Here is a 17,708-nt window from a genome sequence, read left to right on the forward strand (position 1 = left end):
GAGAGAGAGAGAGAGAGAGAGAGGGAGAGGGACGGTCAAGGCTGAGCCTAAAGCATCTCGAGGGTCATTCATCTACCCTGAGTGGTGTGTAAGCTACTGGGTCTTCGATGCGACACAGTGGAAGGATAAAAAAATAAATACATCTGTTGTGTTCATTTACAGCAGACAACTCAACACTATGTTCTCATACAAACCCTTTGTTTGCAAGTAATGTTGGACAACAAACAAGCTTTGTTCCCTTTTCGTAATTTCAGCAATTTTCTCTTCCTCAGCATGTGGGCTGAATCCTATTTGATCAATTTCGCAATAGATTATATCTCTATGCATTTAGTACTTCAGTTTGGCTCTAGTAAGACATCCATAACTGTCTCCAGACCGAAGAGCTCTCTACACTCTTCACCAGGCAGGGGAGGCGGGTTCAAATCCCCTGCAGCGCTGAGGTAGAGGACTTCCTCTTCTTTCCTCCAATCAGCTGGATATAGAGACGCTCTCCTCCCTCCCCTCCTCCGTCTCTCCCCCCCACTCATCCTCCCACTTTCCTACTTTATCTTTCTGTCTCCATGTCTTATTTGAACCTCCTCCTTTCCCTCACCTCCCCAAAATCCTCCTCCATTTCCCCTCCTCACACCCACCCTCATTCCCTCCCTCGTTCCCTCTCTCCTCCTAGCCTGTCTGCTCCTCCTCTTCGCTTGTCTCCGGAGTGTGGACTCGGACAGATGTTGTACACCCGGGAGACGAACGTTGACAGGACCTGTTTACTCATGTCTCATTCACAGAGAACATCTGTCCCCGTGTCTCCATGGAGAGCAGCAAGGGTGTCATTGCTTGTTCTTCAGAGGAAGCACCACAGCAGATTGGGGAGTTTGGGGTACACACAGAGCAAATACCAAATGACTGGGGTGTGCGGCAAAGTAACTAGCTACCGCTCCAAGTGACAAACCACGGGTGTTACCTCTCTACAACACCTTGTAGTGAATGTGTTAGTCCACGTAGACAGAAAGTGCAGCTGAAGGTGAACATCATTCTTGGCTAAAATTATTAGGATCCACATCCAGTCTGGGGTGCCTGCTCGAACCTTTAAAACCAGTTCCGGATTTCCTGTCTCGCTCTCCACGTGTTGTGGTGAGGAGTGTGGTTGGTGAGGTCCGATATCGCTGGAGGTCCTGTCTCATAAAGACCCATAAACTGCCACCTTTAGAGAAACTAATAATTTACTTCATAAGTTGAGGACTGGAATGATAATGCAACAATACATTACTTATAACTTTAATTTAATTGCAAGACATGCACACCCATACAGCTAAAATAATTGCAAACATGGTGTTGATTATTCATTTGGGCATTTCCGTTATCATTTGAGAATTTCATTTATCATTAGAATTTTGTTCGGAAAACCCTTGCATGTGAAACTTTGGCGCTGTGAGGCATAACTCAGTTAATGACTCATTCAAACATCCTCACTGACTGTTGGGAGTGTTCAGCATCACAATCCCTTAGTAGAAGCAAACATTTTCAACTACCAAAAACACACAAAGACGTAAACATCACGCAAGACACGTGGAGTCATATTAGATGAGATGTTATTTGGGTGTGTGCCAAGGCAATGTTCATATCCTTGCACAAGGATATTTAAGATAGTCCTCAAGTGTGCGTGTGCGAAAGGTCAGCTAGCACAACGACGAAGCTCAGTTGAAGGCAGCGAGGGTCGGAAAGGCCATCTAAGTTTACGACAAACAGCTAAAGGTTTACTACCACAAAGCCCTTCTCCTGCTTTCTCTTTTTACAGTGGCTTATCTTTTATTCATGAAAGTCAAAGAGAGGATAAAGAGAGAGGGTGGGACGCCCAGTGTGCAGACGCTCGCATGGTCGACAGAGGTTAACAGAGTCAAGGTTCCACAGAAGCCGGTGAAGAGAGACTAGCTCTACATAAGCCCCTGAGCTCTACACACACGCTCCAGGACGAGACACACACGCGTTGAAGACACGGCCACAACTAAACTCTCTTTGCGTCGTTGCAACAAACACACAACAAACACACACTCACGACCACCGGGGCACTTTTTTCATCCCTTGTTTCACCTCAGTCGTAAAAGTTTGATCAGTTTTACTGATCTTTTACTCTTTGTTTTTCTCAAAACAGCTTGAAAAAATAAGCTCAAACACTTCCCTCCATTGAGCCTGAGCCCGGCGATTCTCCCCAGTCCGGTTTCCACCGGTTTAACTGGCAGCTCTGTGGAGAAGTGAGAATCGCGGACGGGGGGCCGAGACTGGGGTTGTGATCACTCAGGTGGGCAGGCAGATAGCGCGGCGCAGACAAAAGGAAGAAAGAGACCGACTGTGACGCTTCACACAGGCACAGAGCAAAGTGCTGACAGGCCGGCTCCATGCATATTGATGGCAGGCAGCCACAGTGGCCCAGGTTTGATTGAACAGTCACACAATGAGAGACGGCAGGCAACTTCTCATGTTCGTCCATCAATCAATGACGGGGGGAGGGGTGGGGGTAGACAGGTGGGGCTAGGGGGGAGAGTGGAGATGGGGAGGAGGGGTGGGGTGGGGGTAGACAGGTGGGGCTAGGGGGGAGAGTGGAGATGGGGAGGAGGGGTGGGGTTGGTGGGGGTGGTTAGAGTTCTCTTGGCTTTGTTTGACTTGTCAGATAGATTGCACTGGTTTGGGTCTGAAAGATGAATTACGGCCAGTTCTGTATTCCAGATTGTCGTCCAAAACAGAAGTGGTTGACCGATCCACTAGCTGTACCAAGTGCACATGATTGCTTGAACAGAATCATGTAAAAGGCTGACTCATGTTGACATTCTTGTTACAGTAAAGTAAACCTTATCTTATGGACAGATAAATTACACTGTTAGTCCAAACGAGTCTCAACTGGATTGACAGATTCAGCTCATCAGGAAAGTCATTTTTAACCCTTGTGTTATCTTCGGGTCATTCTGACCCATCAGTCATTGTGACCCACCGTCGTATTGCGACAACTTTACCGCATACAAAAACAAAGTGAAGCATTTTCTTTTAACCGTTGGGCTGTCTCAGACCCCCCACATTGCAAAGGTTAAAAGAAAATTATTTTTATTTGTTTTTGCCAGATGGAACTTACAGTACAATGCCTACTCGGGGATGATAATGAGAGAGTAGAACGTGTCAGAGAAATGTCCAGAGGGTCTGATGTTCCTCTGCGGTGGGGAGGAGAAGCACCAGTCTTACCAGGGTGAAGCTGGCCCCCGTGAAGGGGAACCGCCCCACGAACACACGGAGCCATCTCTAATCAGGGGAAGCTGTGTGGGGGTGTGACATTGTGTGTGTGTGTGTGTGTGTGTGTATGCGTTTGTGTGATGATGTGTATGTGAGAGTGTGTGCGTGAGTTTGTGTGTGAGCTTGTGTGTGTGTGAGCTTGTGTGTGTGTGAGCTTGTGTGTGTGTGCGCGCATGTGAGTATGTGAGTGTATGCGTTTGTGTGATGATGTGTATGTGAGAGTGTGTGCGTGAGTTTGTGTGTGAGCTTGTGTGTGTGTGTGCACATGTGAGTATGTGTGTGTATGCGTTTGTGTGATGATGTGTATGTGAGAGTGTGTGCGTGAGTTTGTGTGTGATCTTGTGTGTGTGTGAACTTGTGTGTGTGTGCGCATGTGAGTATGTGAGTGTATGCGTTTGTGTGATGATGTGTATGTGAGAGTGTGTGCGTGAGTTTGTGTGTGAGCTTGTGTGTGTGTGAGCTTGTGTGTGTGTGTGCATGTGTGTGTGTGTGCTGGCTATACTGCTCATTATAGAGCTGAGGTTAGTTTCTGCAGGTCACAGTGCACCTGTCTCCACAGGCATGACAGAAAGATGGACTGCTGTCCCCTCAGCCACGGGCAGGACATCAGCACTGACTTCCTGTCTGACATACGTGATGCTGAAATGTCTCCAACACACTACACATGCAATCCATTTATTTATACCCAACATGCAAGATGTATGTCCATCATTAAAGGTTTAGTGCTCTTTAGTTAGTGCACCAAGGCGACACTGCTGGGTCAGTAAATTAGAAAATATCTCCACACCGACTAAAGTGTGTGCATTAGTGGGCCCATTTATGTGTGTGTTGGTGTGTGTGCATGCACAGCACCCACCGAACACTTTGTAAAAATGAAATATCTCGTCTATTTACCCCATGCAGGGCAAAACGAGCGAAAAACAATTAGGGTAAATTTGGCCTGACAGAAGCGGGGGCCTCCAGGGGCCTAAACGAGCCATCAAAACATCTGCTGTTCAGCAGACCATTAAAAGTTCCCTCCCTCCTCCTGGTGTTGATCACGCAGTTTGTGGGTTTTCACGTCTTTTTAGAAAGTAGCTTTCGTTCTGAGTCTAGCTCAGCGGTAGAGCATTTAACTGCAGATCAAGAGGTCTGGGGTTCAAATACCCCACCCCCCCCCCCCTCCTGAAAATCGCTTTGGATGAAAGCATCTGCTAAATAACTGCAATATTTCATTTTACATATCATTATACATGCAAATATCCTGACAACCTCACTGCTCTCACAGAGGAGTATCATTAGAACCACCCCTGCGACTTGAGGGAAGGTCCTGCAAGAGGTCATGAAATGTGTCCCGTTCAACCACAGCCCCCTGTGTTTGTCTCTCTCCCGGACGTGCCCCTACATTCCCAGCGCTGATCTGCTTCCTTATGTCCCTCTGTCTGGACTTCCTGTCCCTGCAGTAGTGATGCCAGGCTCTCTGAGGGTGCAAAGTATTAATATTTATGCTGTGGATAGCTGTGGAATCACCTGCGTTGCTCCATTAGGACAACTGCCATGCGCTCTTTGTCTTATGAGCCATCTGGCAAGCTCTCAGCAGAAAGCCCTTACGCATGTCTCTTCAGGTGTTTGCTTTCAGAATCAAAGAGCTGGGAGTGCCGTATGTTAGTTAATGTGTTTTTTGTGGCCTTCATGTCTCGTATAAGTCATTTATGTTAGTCCTTTACCCAAGGGATTCTACTATAGCCCTCCTTCAACCTACTATGTCTGTCTTCAACCTACCACAGAAGAAACTAGCTTCAAAAAGTGCATTGCATTTATCAATTTATTTGAAGCTGGCACTACGGTTGTTAAATTGGTTAGGATTCCATCCCCTCAGATAAGGAAATGTGACATATTCCAGCGCACGGCGAGAGCAAAAGAGATCCGTTTCTGGCTAGTCTCCATACTGCAGTGGTGCCATTTCCAGCGTGTGAGCACTGACGCGTCAACAATGGATCCGGCGCCCTGACCTATACGAGCGAGGAGCAGGTTCCGACCCCTCCGCCTGGTGTGACATTTCACACCTCAGTCTTCTCCCCACTGAGGAAGATTCCGTCTGTCAGCTCACTCAGAGGGAGGCGCGTGCTGTGAAGACCTCACCGACAGGCCTCGCAGACCTCACCTGACGTATTGATCAGAAGAACCTTTTTTTTTGTCTTTTTTTTTCTTTTTTTTATTTAGTTTCGGTATAGTTTTGATGCAGTTAGTATCATGTGCAGAAGTGTGGATTAACTCCAGGATTTGGAAAATATCTGATGTATGTGTTGATTCTGTGAGTATGAACTGCAATCGTCCTAGTCTGGATAACTGTGAACAACTGGTGTTATGTGTTGATTCCATGAGGGTGCCGTTTTAAAGTAAATCAGGCTCACCTAAACATGGTGGAGTGTTTCCAAACTGCTTTGGAAGCATACACCTGGTGCATTGTGGGTAGTGGGGGTGGGGTGGGTGGGTAGAGTTGCTGCCATTGTGGTTCCACCCACACCAGACTCAGTGCCCAGTGCTCTACTGTGTGAGCAATAAATGGGAGCCCTCATAGTGTAATCAGTGCCTGAACTACAAAATATATTGGTCTAGTCTGTCGGTAATATCTCTGTGAATCTCCTCAGTCTGCCATTTATATCCTAATTTGGCCCCTGAGCAACGATGCTAGTGGTGATGAGACCCAAAAAGGGGTAATAAACCACCCTCTTATAAAATGAGTGTGAGTGGCCGGGAAAGATGCATTTTTAAACGATAATCTTTAAAAAAAGCAGCAGGAGCAACCAGTCAGTAAAATGTGCACTGCCAGAAGTCTGCAGCAGGATAATTAATTGTTGGGAGTGTTTTACTGAGGGGGTTAGTCCACCGAGGCATATTGCAGAAAATTATGCAGCTGTTAACTTTTGAGTTAATTCAATACATTTATGTATTTTCCAGCCATGTTTGCCTGCATCTACCTCTGTGTTTGTATGCGTGTGCACGTGTGTGTGTGTGTGTGTGTTTGGTGGGGGTGTTTTAAGTGCCCTCAGAACACCCTGTATTTGCACACCAGATGTTACATCTACCAGAATCTACAACCTGATTAACACGAGAAGCATAAAACTGCGAGCTATTAGAGAAATGCAGGCTACTCAGTACAGCTGTTGCAAATATTTATTTGGAACACTTAGTTTTTTTTTATATTTTAAGTCCTATTAAATGTTTAAATGGGGTTAAGTTTAACATAGCTTGGCTTCATTTACTAAATAGAGTGTGACTAGAATCAGGTTGACAAGTGGAATTATTTCTAATATTTTCCAATTGCACCATGGGGTAAAACTATGTACTACCACACCCACAAATTACACACTACCAAAACATACAGCAAAAACAGAATTACTTTTAATTCCGTCTAATTGGAAATAGTCATTTTGAGTGACTTTTGAGTGACTTTTTTTGTCTAGTTGGAATTACTCCCAAAAATCTCAACAGAACTTGAAGTTAACCTTTCGCACGTGTATATTTTGTTGTTTCAATGTACTATTTCTCACTATCCTCAGTCATCATTAAACTTTTCCTGAATACCAAACACTATCTTGTCCATTACTATTTTAGTAATTAACCTCCGTGTCTGCCTCGAGCTGCCAAAGTTAATGAAGTTGAGCTTTTCGTTTCAGGATTAATTAGTATTCAAATAGGAATTAAGAAGGGTTAGGTATGTACACAACGTATGTAACAAACGATGCAGCGCCTGGTCTTTAATGCACAATTAAACTGGGACTGTCTGGGGATGGGGCTAAGCACACACAAGTTGGTCTCTCAAGTCTGATTCATACATCATGCTTTCACTGCTAATGATCTGAGAGCAGGCCAGAGGGCCCAATGGTGGCATTCAAAATATGGGTAAACAAGCAGATGTGGACGGAAATGTTCATTACCACCTTTGTTTCAGGACTGGGGGAGGGGGGGGTATTCCTTCACCTCAGGACGATACGTCCCCTTGAGCGAATGAACATGTCGGCATCTTGTCTCGGATACGATGTCTTAATCTGGTAACCAAAAAAAAAAACTGGAATGGTAAATGGCTAATGATTTTAAATCATTGTCATCAATGCAAATGAGAATTGGTTCTCAATTGATTTTACCTGGATAAATAAAGGTCAAAAAAAAAAGAAAATGGGTGTGTTTGAAGTGTGTAGCATGTTAGAAATGACTGCACCCTCTGGGAATATCCACCGAAGGCAAGATATTTTTGTCTTGTTCCACGACACACACTACGATGTTGACACTAAGAACAAATGAAGGATATCTAGCCACACTCCCAGCCTCCTTGGCAGACAGCTAAAGCTGCTATATTGAGTGCATATCACCACATTGGCGCTGGATTGCAACAAGAGCTGAGACTTTGAGGGAAAACCGCTCCCCTAAAACGAGGTAGAGAGAGAACAACCCAACACACCTGCACACAGGTTTGTTATTGGCAGTATTTTGCATTTTACGGTTGAAAACACCAGAACATTTGGGGGGCGTTCATGCTCCCAGGCGGTTATCACCTTGCACACTGTCTGGTACCCCACACACTGAGCTTCACGCCACCTCTCCAAAGATAATTCCACAATTTGCAACATTTAGCTGCATATTCTGCTTAATTCCACCCCCTCAGCACCATAGGCCACACACACACACACACTGGCAGCCACCTCTTTCTTGTGTTTTACATTTACATTTAGTCATTTAGCAGACGCTGTTATCCAGAGCGACTTACAGTAAGTACAGGGACATTCCCCCCGAGGCAAGTAGGGTGAAGTGCCTTGCCCAAGGACACAACGTCATTTTGCACGGCCGGGAATCGAACTGGCAACCTTCAGATTACTAGCCCGCTTCCCTAACCGCTTCAGCCACCTGACTACCCTAGTTTTAGGTTGATGCTCTTGCCTTGTGTGAGACAGACAAAAATGTTGGATGGTTTTAGGCAGAGTATGGAGATACCAAACACAGTTTGAATACCCTGTTCAGGCGCATGGTATTGACATGTCTGGGGATTGCACAGGAGAGCAAGAAATCAACAGACATTGAACACTGGCATTCTGCTTTTTGCATACCTGAAATGTATATTTTCTTTCCCCTGAACTGTACTTGTTCAACAACCAAGACGTATGTCCCACAATGTATCTATTATGTATGTGTATGTTTCTTTTTGCCAATGTTCCCAGACAACCCTTGAGGCAAATGACAGATACAAGCCTCTGCAGTGTCTCACCATGGAGCCATCAGATATAGCACGACCGCTACAAGGAAATAATAACCGCCACTCACTTGAAAAACATCGTTCCCCATCTACCGAGCTGAACTCGAAATACTCCCTTCACAGCAGTGTGTTTAAGTTACTTAAATATGTATAACCACTTATGGCCCTCTCTTAAATAAAAGAATTGATCCATATCCTCCTTCAATTTCGGCCTCGGAGACAGAGGCCCATCGCCTTATCCAAGCGAAGGATATCAATTCACCCGCCCCCAGATGATTAAAGAGTTCGGTGACGTTGATTAGGCTGCGGGCTTATGGCCTTCTCAGCACGCTCCGAATATTCGCTGTCGCTATCGGATTCACTCAGATAATAACTGACAAAACGTCAAATTCTAGTCTTTCTCTCCGTGACAGATGAGTCAGGTGACGGCTGTACGCCGGCCGGGAGTCGATATCTCACGGAGGGCGCTTGTTCATCGGCGCGCCGCTGGCTGGCTAGCTTGGATGTGCTGGCGTGGTGCCCAGCATTGATCAGAGTCATCATGATGGTGGCGGTAGATCCGAGGCACCGCTGTAATAAACATATATTTAACAACAGCCTTTTGGATGCCAGACCTGTGGAGATGAAGTCTAGAAAGCTGAGAGTCAGGGAGGAGGAACTTGGGAAGTTTTCAGTAAGATAGCCTACTTTAAGCTTGGTTTTACGATGTTCGAAACTTAATGGAAGAATGAGTAGGTACATGAAATGAAGTTACATAATACGTTGTTGAAGGGTTGTGTTTGTGGCATTTTCGGAAATGAAAAGGCAATGTAGAGCTAAACAAATATATATAAGCAGTGGAAAACGTTCTACATTAAAGATTACTCATAAAGAATACTACCAGCTGATAATTCAATAAATATAATTTCATATTCTTGGTGAGTATGTGTTTGTGCGTGGTTGGTATGTGTTTGTGTGCGTGGTTAGTATGTGTTTATGTGTGTGTGGTTAGTATGTGTTTATGTGTGTGTGGTTAGTATGTGTTTATGTGTGTGTGGTTAGTATGTGTTTATGTGTGCGTGGTTAGTTTGTGTTTATGTGTGCGTGGTTAGTATGTGTTTATGTGTGCGTGGTTAGTATGTGTTTATGTGTGCGTGGTTAGTATGTGTTTATGTGTGTGTGGTTAGTATGTGTTTATGTGTGCGTGGTTAGTATGTGTTTATGTGTGCGTGGTTAGTATGTGTGAGCTTGTTGTAGTAGTATGAGAGTGTGTGTGTGTGTGGTGAAGTGGTGTCCGTGAGTGTGTGTGACGTGTGTGTGTGTGTTGGTCAGGGAGAGCTGCGGAGGGAGGCTGAGGAGTGTCTGGCGGCGTGTGTGAGCTGAAGCAGAGAAGACTGCCAAGGCCGCGCCGGGGAACTCGTTCATTTGTCCATATCTCTCCTCGGGATCCCTGGGGATCGCCTCTCCTTCTGTTGCTTTCTCCTTGTGATGTATTTTTTGGAAGGTTGCTGGGTGCTGTCTTGTCCCCCGAGATCTCTATCAGAGGGAAATCGGTGGTCCAACGCAGGACTTGGCATCGCTTTACAAAACAATCAGGAAGCAGAAAAGCTCCAGCGTGAAGCGAAGGAATCAGAAAGTTGTTGAGCCTCGAAGAACAACATGTCAAGAGCAGCAGTATTCTATCTTTTCCTGTCAGTAAATGAACTTTTTTTCTTTCCTTTCTTTACGAGAAAGAAAGAAAATAATGTTTCTCAGAATGACTTTGTCAGAAGTCAATACTCAGAGAGTCAGGATTGTACATTTCAGGGACAGCTTGGACGTTTGCTTGGACATCTTCAATAGTGTACTTGACAATAATGTACACATTGGTGTCGTTACCAAGGTAGCAGATGATGTGTTAAACAAAAAGGTATGGAGGCGTGTAAGGTTTTTAATCCCAGGCACTGTACATGATGTTCAAATTAAAATAACGTTTACTTAACCAACCTTGTAAACCTGCCGTTGGCTAGGTCAAAAAGGCCCCTCCTTAATTCCATTTTCTGTAGTTAACAGCATATGGTTTCGTTCAAACATGACCTTCGTTGGATGAAGCTGATCAAACCGGTTGAAAAGAGGTGAAAGCACAAGTTCCCTTGTAAAACCCCCAGATGATCGTGTTAAGTCGCAGAAACCTTCCCGCTGGCTACTGAATACTTTTGCCTGACCCGGGAGACTCACCAACACCAAAGTAACCCAGCAGCAGCCTGTCCTCCCCACAGCACACATGAAGACCAGGAACAGGCCTGTCCTTTCTAGTGAGGGCCATCTTAATCATGATGTCCCCGTGTTGTTGTTCACTCACTACTGTACGTATCACTGCTGACACAACTGGAGCAACAAACTTTGATGGAAATAAATGGTTTGATGGTTTACGTCGGATGCACATCTGATCATCGTTATAGCCATGTGGCTGGGAAACGTAGATTGTTGAGTCAGTTCCCCGATCCACCTCTATCTCCCTTACATCTGCTGCAGCCAGCCCGAGGAGCCTTTAAAGTGTTTTAAAATTGAGTTTAAGATCTGAAAACAGAGAAGTTGCTGCATCAAAGTGGCTGACTCACTGAGACTGCAAAGCTGTATTTACATTTTGCCATTTTGCTCTGAGCACTAGAGAAAAAAAGAAAACATCTAGAATGAAACGGCAGAGGTGCTTGTGAGAGGTCATCTTCTCATCCCTCCTTCAGTCACTTTCCGTGTTCCTTTTGAAGTTAGCTCATTAGCCCGTGTGCAGAGTACCAGCGCTAAAAACCCTGACTTGAAATGTTTTTACTAAACTCTTCCGAACCCTAACCACCCCCCACTCCCTCCTTTGCACCCTCCCTCCTGTCATCCTTCTTTATCCATGTTTACAGGTCATGTAATCATATACACCCTGGTCCATCATATACAACCATGTGCACAGAGCCAAACCATAGACAACAGCCATTTCTACAGACCAAAACAGTAAGACTAAACTAGAACTAAAATTATAATATTATCGAGTTAGGATATGTTACAAAATGATTTGGAGGGTTGATCCGTAGATCATCTACAAATACTTAATATAAACGTACAAAACTACGAATAAATGCAAACTTACTATGAACGCACTCTAATCCTAAGCAGTTGTACGTTATGAGCATAACTGTAGTTATGGGCAACATTGGGCAAACAATCTTGACAGAAGAGGCATCTACAAATAGTCTGCATTGCACTCTGAGCATAAACTCCTCCGAAAGATTAGAAGGGGAAATCACGTCTGGGAAAGCAGTTGGAAATATCAGTATTACTGTTTAGCATGTATTTATATGGGACAGTCCATTAAGAGACTATTATCCTCGTCCCTGTAATAGAGAAATTACAATTCAGACCCTGGGATAATATTTCAAGTATTTCTCTCAAAACATTTCAGAAAAGGTAATGACGGTTCAACCGTTCTGATAAATCCACTCTCCACTCCAGGGTACTTAATTATTTTCCCATGTCAAAAAGAAACAATTCAGCTTCAATTTAATGTAATTTTCCTCTCACTGTAAGGAATTCTGTGAAATCTATCCAAGGACATTACAGTAGTTAAGAAATTAATGGTACAAAAATGTACCCAGCACTTCTCCTGGGTAGCAACTATAGTGCCTCAGGTTCTGTTGTTAACCATATGGATGTCACAAGAGATTTATTTTCTCTCTCCTTGTTAACAATCTGGCACGTCCCGCGGCTTGCACTGGAAGACGAAACATCTTGTGCAAGATACACTTTTCTAACTGTAATAGGTTTTAATGTAAAAATGAAAGTGTTCACTGATATGACTCATCTTCTACACAGCTGAGGACTGGACTGACTAATGAGATTGCTTGCCGAAGTGCCTTAGCAACCTTGTTACATGTTAGTATAGCAACCGAATCCATATTTAGATTTGATAGTTATGTCTGCTTTCTTGTACAAGTTGAGTGAAATGTGGGGCTAAGCTTGGGAAAATAGAGCACTGTAAGCTCATGACCCTTGGCCTAGGGGTGTGAATTAACAGTGTTTCCATAAATGTTGTAAAAGCACAAAACTTTCTTTTCTCTCTATCTCTATCCCTTCTGTCTCTTTTCTTTCCTGCTCTCTCCCTTTCTCTTTTCTTTCCTTCTCTCTTTCCCCTCTTTTTCCTTTTGTTTATCTCCCTCTTTCCTTTCTATAATGTACAGTACCTTTTTTAAATCACCGGTACAGTAGATAATGTTCACATAAAATGTACATTGTTCATGGACTGTTGTACATTTTTATGAGTCTTCCATGGATGTATGTTTCATGCTATTTGTAAGCACTTAACCTAAGACTATTATAATAAGTGACATGACATCAAATCATATTTCATATATTAAGCTTTTTAAATCTTGACTCATCATGCTACCCAAAAACTACAAAATGATCCATTTATTCCTGTAGGATTTCCTTCCACTTGAAGGTAGTTTGGGAACACACTTCAGCGTGCTTGGGATTGGATGAAAAATGTTCTCAAAAAAGGCTGAGGCTAATGTAGGCCCAACATGAGACCATAAACAATAGTCTATGGGCTTGTATCCACAGGTTACTCTGGCATCATGTCCTCAATTAAAACAGGAACGTTAATGGCTTTCAATAACTGTTTCTGTTACAGCTTTGACATTTTAACTGACTCTAATCTTAACAATAACAATTGAAATAAGAGCGTGTGTTATATTTAAAAGGCTAATTACCTATTTGAAACAAACACCTGGCCCTACTGGTTTAGATTTCGGTTAATTGCAGCATCTGCCAACTCTGGATGTTATTGAACCTTACTTGGTTATTGCTGAAACTGAAAAGGAGTGACCTTCAAAAACAGAATTAGTTAGCCCAAGCGAGCAACCTACATCCATTTCTGAAGCTGAGTGGTATCATATAATTAGCCTGTGCAAACCACAGTAAGTCAATAACACACGCAGTGTATTGTAACTATATAGGCCTGATGGAGATAATGAGAATTACCTGCATATAGGGTTAGGAATTACTTCAAATCCTGAGCTGTGGTCCATTATATCTCCTTGACGAAGGGGGTTTATGCATTATTAAACATGGCCCAAGGGTGTCCATCTCCTAGGTGTGTAAATTCATGTGGTGTTTCCACAAAGGTTGTGAAACAGTTAAATTGGGGACTTATGCATATTTATGTTGGCCTTGGTGCAACACCAGCCAGCTGTTCAAGTCATTCTGCTGAGATGTTCCAAATGCTTTCGTGTTCTTTATTCTATATTTATCTTTCCACTAACAGGTTGAATTAAAGATACCTTCTTTAAAAACGCCTAATAGTATTCAGTAAACATCAGATAGAGTGTGTATATTTGACTTATAGAGTGTGTATATTTTACATGAAACTGTCAGCTACAAGGAACAACTTTACAAATTGCAACATTAATAAGACTGTCAAAGAGGGGTATTTCCTTAGACAAACCGTTAAATACAACATCCATTTCGCTGGGAACCATCCAGCTCCCAACCATTGAGTTATTTACAGCGTTTTTACACAGCCAACCAGAGCTACAGTTGTGTGCTCACTCCTAACTCTCTGTTCTAATACAATACAATAAGATTATTGGGCCGGGCCACTTAAAGCCTGATTAAGAAACCATTAAAAAGTTTGAGTTACACCACGGTCTCTGAAGTTTTCCTAACATTCCACTCCACTCCTCCTCCACTCCACTCCACTCCTGTGAAAAACAAAACGGTTTAATAAGACGTCCTCCAAGCGAGAAGTCTAAGTAGGCTCAAGTGTAAGGCCTGTTGGAAAAAACAGACACGTGGGACTCTGACAAACGGTGCAGCAAAAAAGTAACTGGGGCATTTTAGAAGCGGTTGAAGCAGAAACAGATTTAAACCTTGGAAACCTGTGAGGACGACGGATCGCAGTCGGATATTAGTGAGGTTGGCGCGTTGCTGCTACTGTAGTTTGCCGTCCTCCGTAGAGTCGGCGCACAAACTGCCGTTTGAGTACTCGAGCTATACTTCATAATGAGTTTTCCGTCACCAACACACGAGCACAAACGCAGCTCCAATCTCAAAACACTAATTTTTGCATGAGGGCTGGGCAGAGCCAACTTGGTACTGCCAAGGCCACAATGGGTAGTTGTCCACAGCTAACGTTAGTTTCTTACGACCCAACCAAAATAATCATGGCTTCTAACCTGAAGAAATCTCTTGTTCTTCAGAGGTGGGAACATAATTCCATTTAGCTCCCTCTTCAGTTGCTGGAGCTGGAGGAGGCCTCGTAATTAATAAAAAGTAAAGTTACAGGGCTTGGCCTGGGGGGGCACAGTAAAGTTACAGGGCTTGGCCTGGGGGGGCACAGTAACTCTTTTGGCCCGCGAATGCCCCCACATGACGCTGACACTGATCCTCAGGGTGTAACGATTTTACCAGTCAGTTTATTTCACTGTATCACTGTATTAATAGTTAATCTACTCCTCTCCCCAAGTACATTCATATTGTTAGACAAGTTAGTCAATTCCAACCAACACTCAATGGAGCTCTGCAGTCTTGAACTCACTTTGAAAAAGTGGTGTTTTATCATCACCGATAAGTACGGACATACAGCCTACAAGAGCTTGAAAAACGACCATGAACAAGTATTTTTGTACATTGACACTTTTTGACAAACAATCTCACACTACAGTAATAGCTAAATGTGATACGGACAGCATTCTTCAATGTTGTATTGTAAAACGAATGTACATGGCCAAGTGGTTGACCCAGTAAGGGATGTAGAGCAGCCTTATGGTGCAGGGTTAGAGTTCTGTGTAGGAAGACAGGAGGCCCAAGGGGCCTTTCTCAAACAAAGGAAGAAAAAACAGCCACCACCAATGGGTCGGAAACTAAGGACCGTTCCCGCCCCCTCTCCCCCAGATGAAGGCCTCCCTCTTAGGGGTGACACTGCAGTTACCTGGGGGCCAGGCCCTGGGCTTACAGGGGGCTAGGGGAAGTGCTGTTCCCCCTGGCCGTGTCTCAGTGGTTGAAGTAAGCACAGCGACAGACATAAGTCTTGTGACCCAGTTCTTTAGTCAAAGCTCAGAGTATCACCGTAAGGGTATCTGACAGGCCTTTGTAATGACTTGCTGAGGGAAGGCAACAACAAATACAGACTAAATAATATCATGAATGTTAACATGAAAACTAGGGTGACAAATACAATGTTACTGTATGGAAAGTGTGTCTGTAATGTAAATATTACAGACACAATGTTACATTATTACAGACACAATGTTACCAAATGACAGCATGAGGAGATGATAGTGATTACAGACCTTAAAATAAAGGTTCATATATATCAAAAAATAATAGTCCTACCAATGCTTTGCAATTCTGACCACAAAAAACACAGCACAAACCATTGTAAATCCAATCATCCCAAAATAAGGGTTCAGCATGGAATGACATCTGCAGAGCAAAATTAATACATCCAGTGTCTATCTGCAATTCAGACAAATTCTCTGCAGTTTGACATGTTCAGCAGCACACACACACACACACACACATTGGAATGTCTGATTACATCCTTACTGAGGAGAAACCAACCAGGGGGCTTTGTATAACAGGCCCCAGTCTGTTGATGTGAGGATGTCTAACTCTCCGTGAATTACATCTGCTGTGGCCTTGTTGTTTCTGTAGTGGCCAAGGGCCAGTAGGGACCTGGGGGGAGGGGGCGGGGGGAGGAGAAGAGATAAAACAGAGAGAGGGAGAAAGATAGGGAGAGAGAGACACACAGACAGACAGAGGGACAGAGAGAGATGCCTCATCCAGGCCATCTCAACAGTCTGTCAGGTCATGCTACAGGCAATGGTACAGCAGCTACACTTAATGTGATCTGCTGTCCTGCCTTTCTGCTCCTGGAGAGACAAAGAGGGAGTGAAGGAGGGAGACAAAGTTGATTCATAGATATAGACACACACACACACACACACACACTCATACACACAGACACACTCACTCAGGATGCAGGTCAACACTCCCTGTACTGTAATGTGTGAGTGTGTGCAGGCACAACGGGGCTTTTCGAGAGAGGCCTTTGTGCGGACACAAAGACAAATCCCAAACTTCTCTACAAGTGCAATCCCTAAACAAACCCTGTTCAGCGAAGTGAGCAGAGAACACAAGAAAATCAATAAGACAATTATCTTGATTCCCTCTGTCATGTGGAGAGCAGAAGGGCTCTGGACTCTGACCACCGTTCAGGACACATCTTATGTTGAACTCAAACTTTCTTCGAATGAAAAGAATGATTCTGTCCCATCCACTCCTCACATCGAGGTACACGACTGTTCTGAGGAAGGAAAACAGAGAAAGGGGGGAGGAACCTAACCCTGTGTCCCGTCTCAAGATTAAAAATAATAGTTTGAAACTAAATAATTCATCTAGAGAAAGTTAAGGATAGTAGGCCTACAACTGAATATGATGTGCAACAGATTATCATCCATTCAGTTTACTGTGTAATGTCTCTACATAGTTGGATCCATGTCATTAGGCATACACTGTATACTGTATACATCTCATTAAACACACCCTGCATATTGTATCTATATCATTAAAATTACAATGTAGCAGTAACGGATTTCATTTAATCATCCCATGAACACAACAGAGAGGATTGCAACAGGGAGGGCTTTAGGACACACAACCTTAGGCCTGCTGGAGAACCTTCCAGACTGACAGAGTCAGTGAGGCAATCAGTCAGTCAGCGAGTGAGTCAGTGAGTAAGTCAGTCAAAGAGTGAGTCAGAGAGTTGTCAGTCATTCTGAAATATGTCTACTGAGAAATTACTTGTTCAGAGATTTAAACTTACTGTAAAAAAATAAAAATAATAATCATTTGAGATTTGAGCCAAAGCTTTCTAGACTCAACTATAAAACACACCAATAACTGGAATGTGTTAAAAAAAAAAAATCTCCATGAAACATGAAAAATCTGTGAAGCTAAGTGGGGACAGAACAGAACAGACTTGTAACACTGCAGGTATTTTTGGAGTGCACTCTTGGCATTTAGTAATGGCGTGTTTTTTACATTTTTTAAGCGTTGCATTGACTATTCTTATTGCATGTCTAACAGACATGCAATAAGATAAGATGCATAATGCTACCCACACATGATGCCACACACACACACACACATCGTACCACACACACACAAGCACACATATGCACACACGCACACCGTACCACACAGT

The 17,708-nt window shown here is 43.7% G+C and overlaps 1 long non-coding RNA gene across 1 annotated transcript in view; it reads right to left on the minus strand.

The window, feature by feature from the left end:
• Nucleotides 1-16,826, minus strand: part of LOC134007737 (uncharacterized) — a 26,717-nt gene extending 9,891 nt beyond the window's left edge. Inside the window, exons 1-2 of the long non-coding RNA XR_009928076.1 lie at nt 16,049-16,826; nt 1,076-1,192 (exon numbers count right to left, since the gene is read on the minus strand). This is a non-coding gene — a long non-coding RNA (uncharacterized LOC134007737). The remainder of the gene's footprint in view (nt 1-1,075; nt 1,193-16,048) is intronic.
• Nucleotides 16,827-17,708: the final 882 nt, after the last annotated feature.

This window comes from Osmerus eperlanus, chromosome 21 (genome assembly GCF_963692335.1).
Source record: "Osmerus eperlanus chromosome 21, fOsmEpe2.1, whole genome shotgun sequence".
NCBI classification, from domain to species: Eukaryota; Metazoa; Chordata; class Actinopteri; order Osmeriformes; family Osmeridae; genus Osmerus; species Osmerus eperlanus.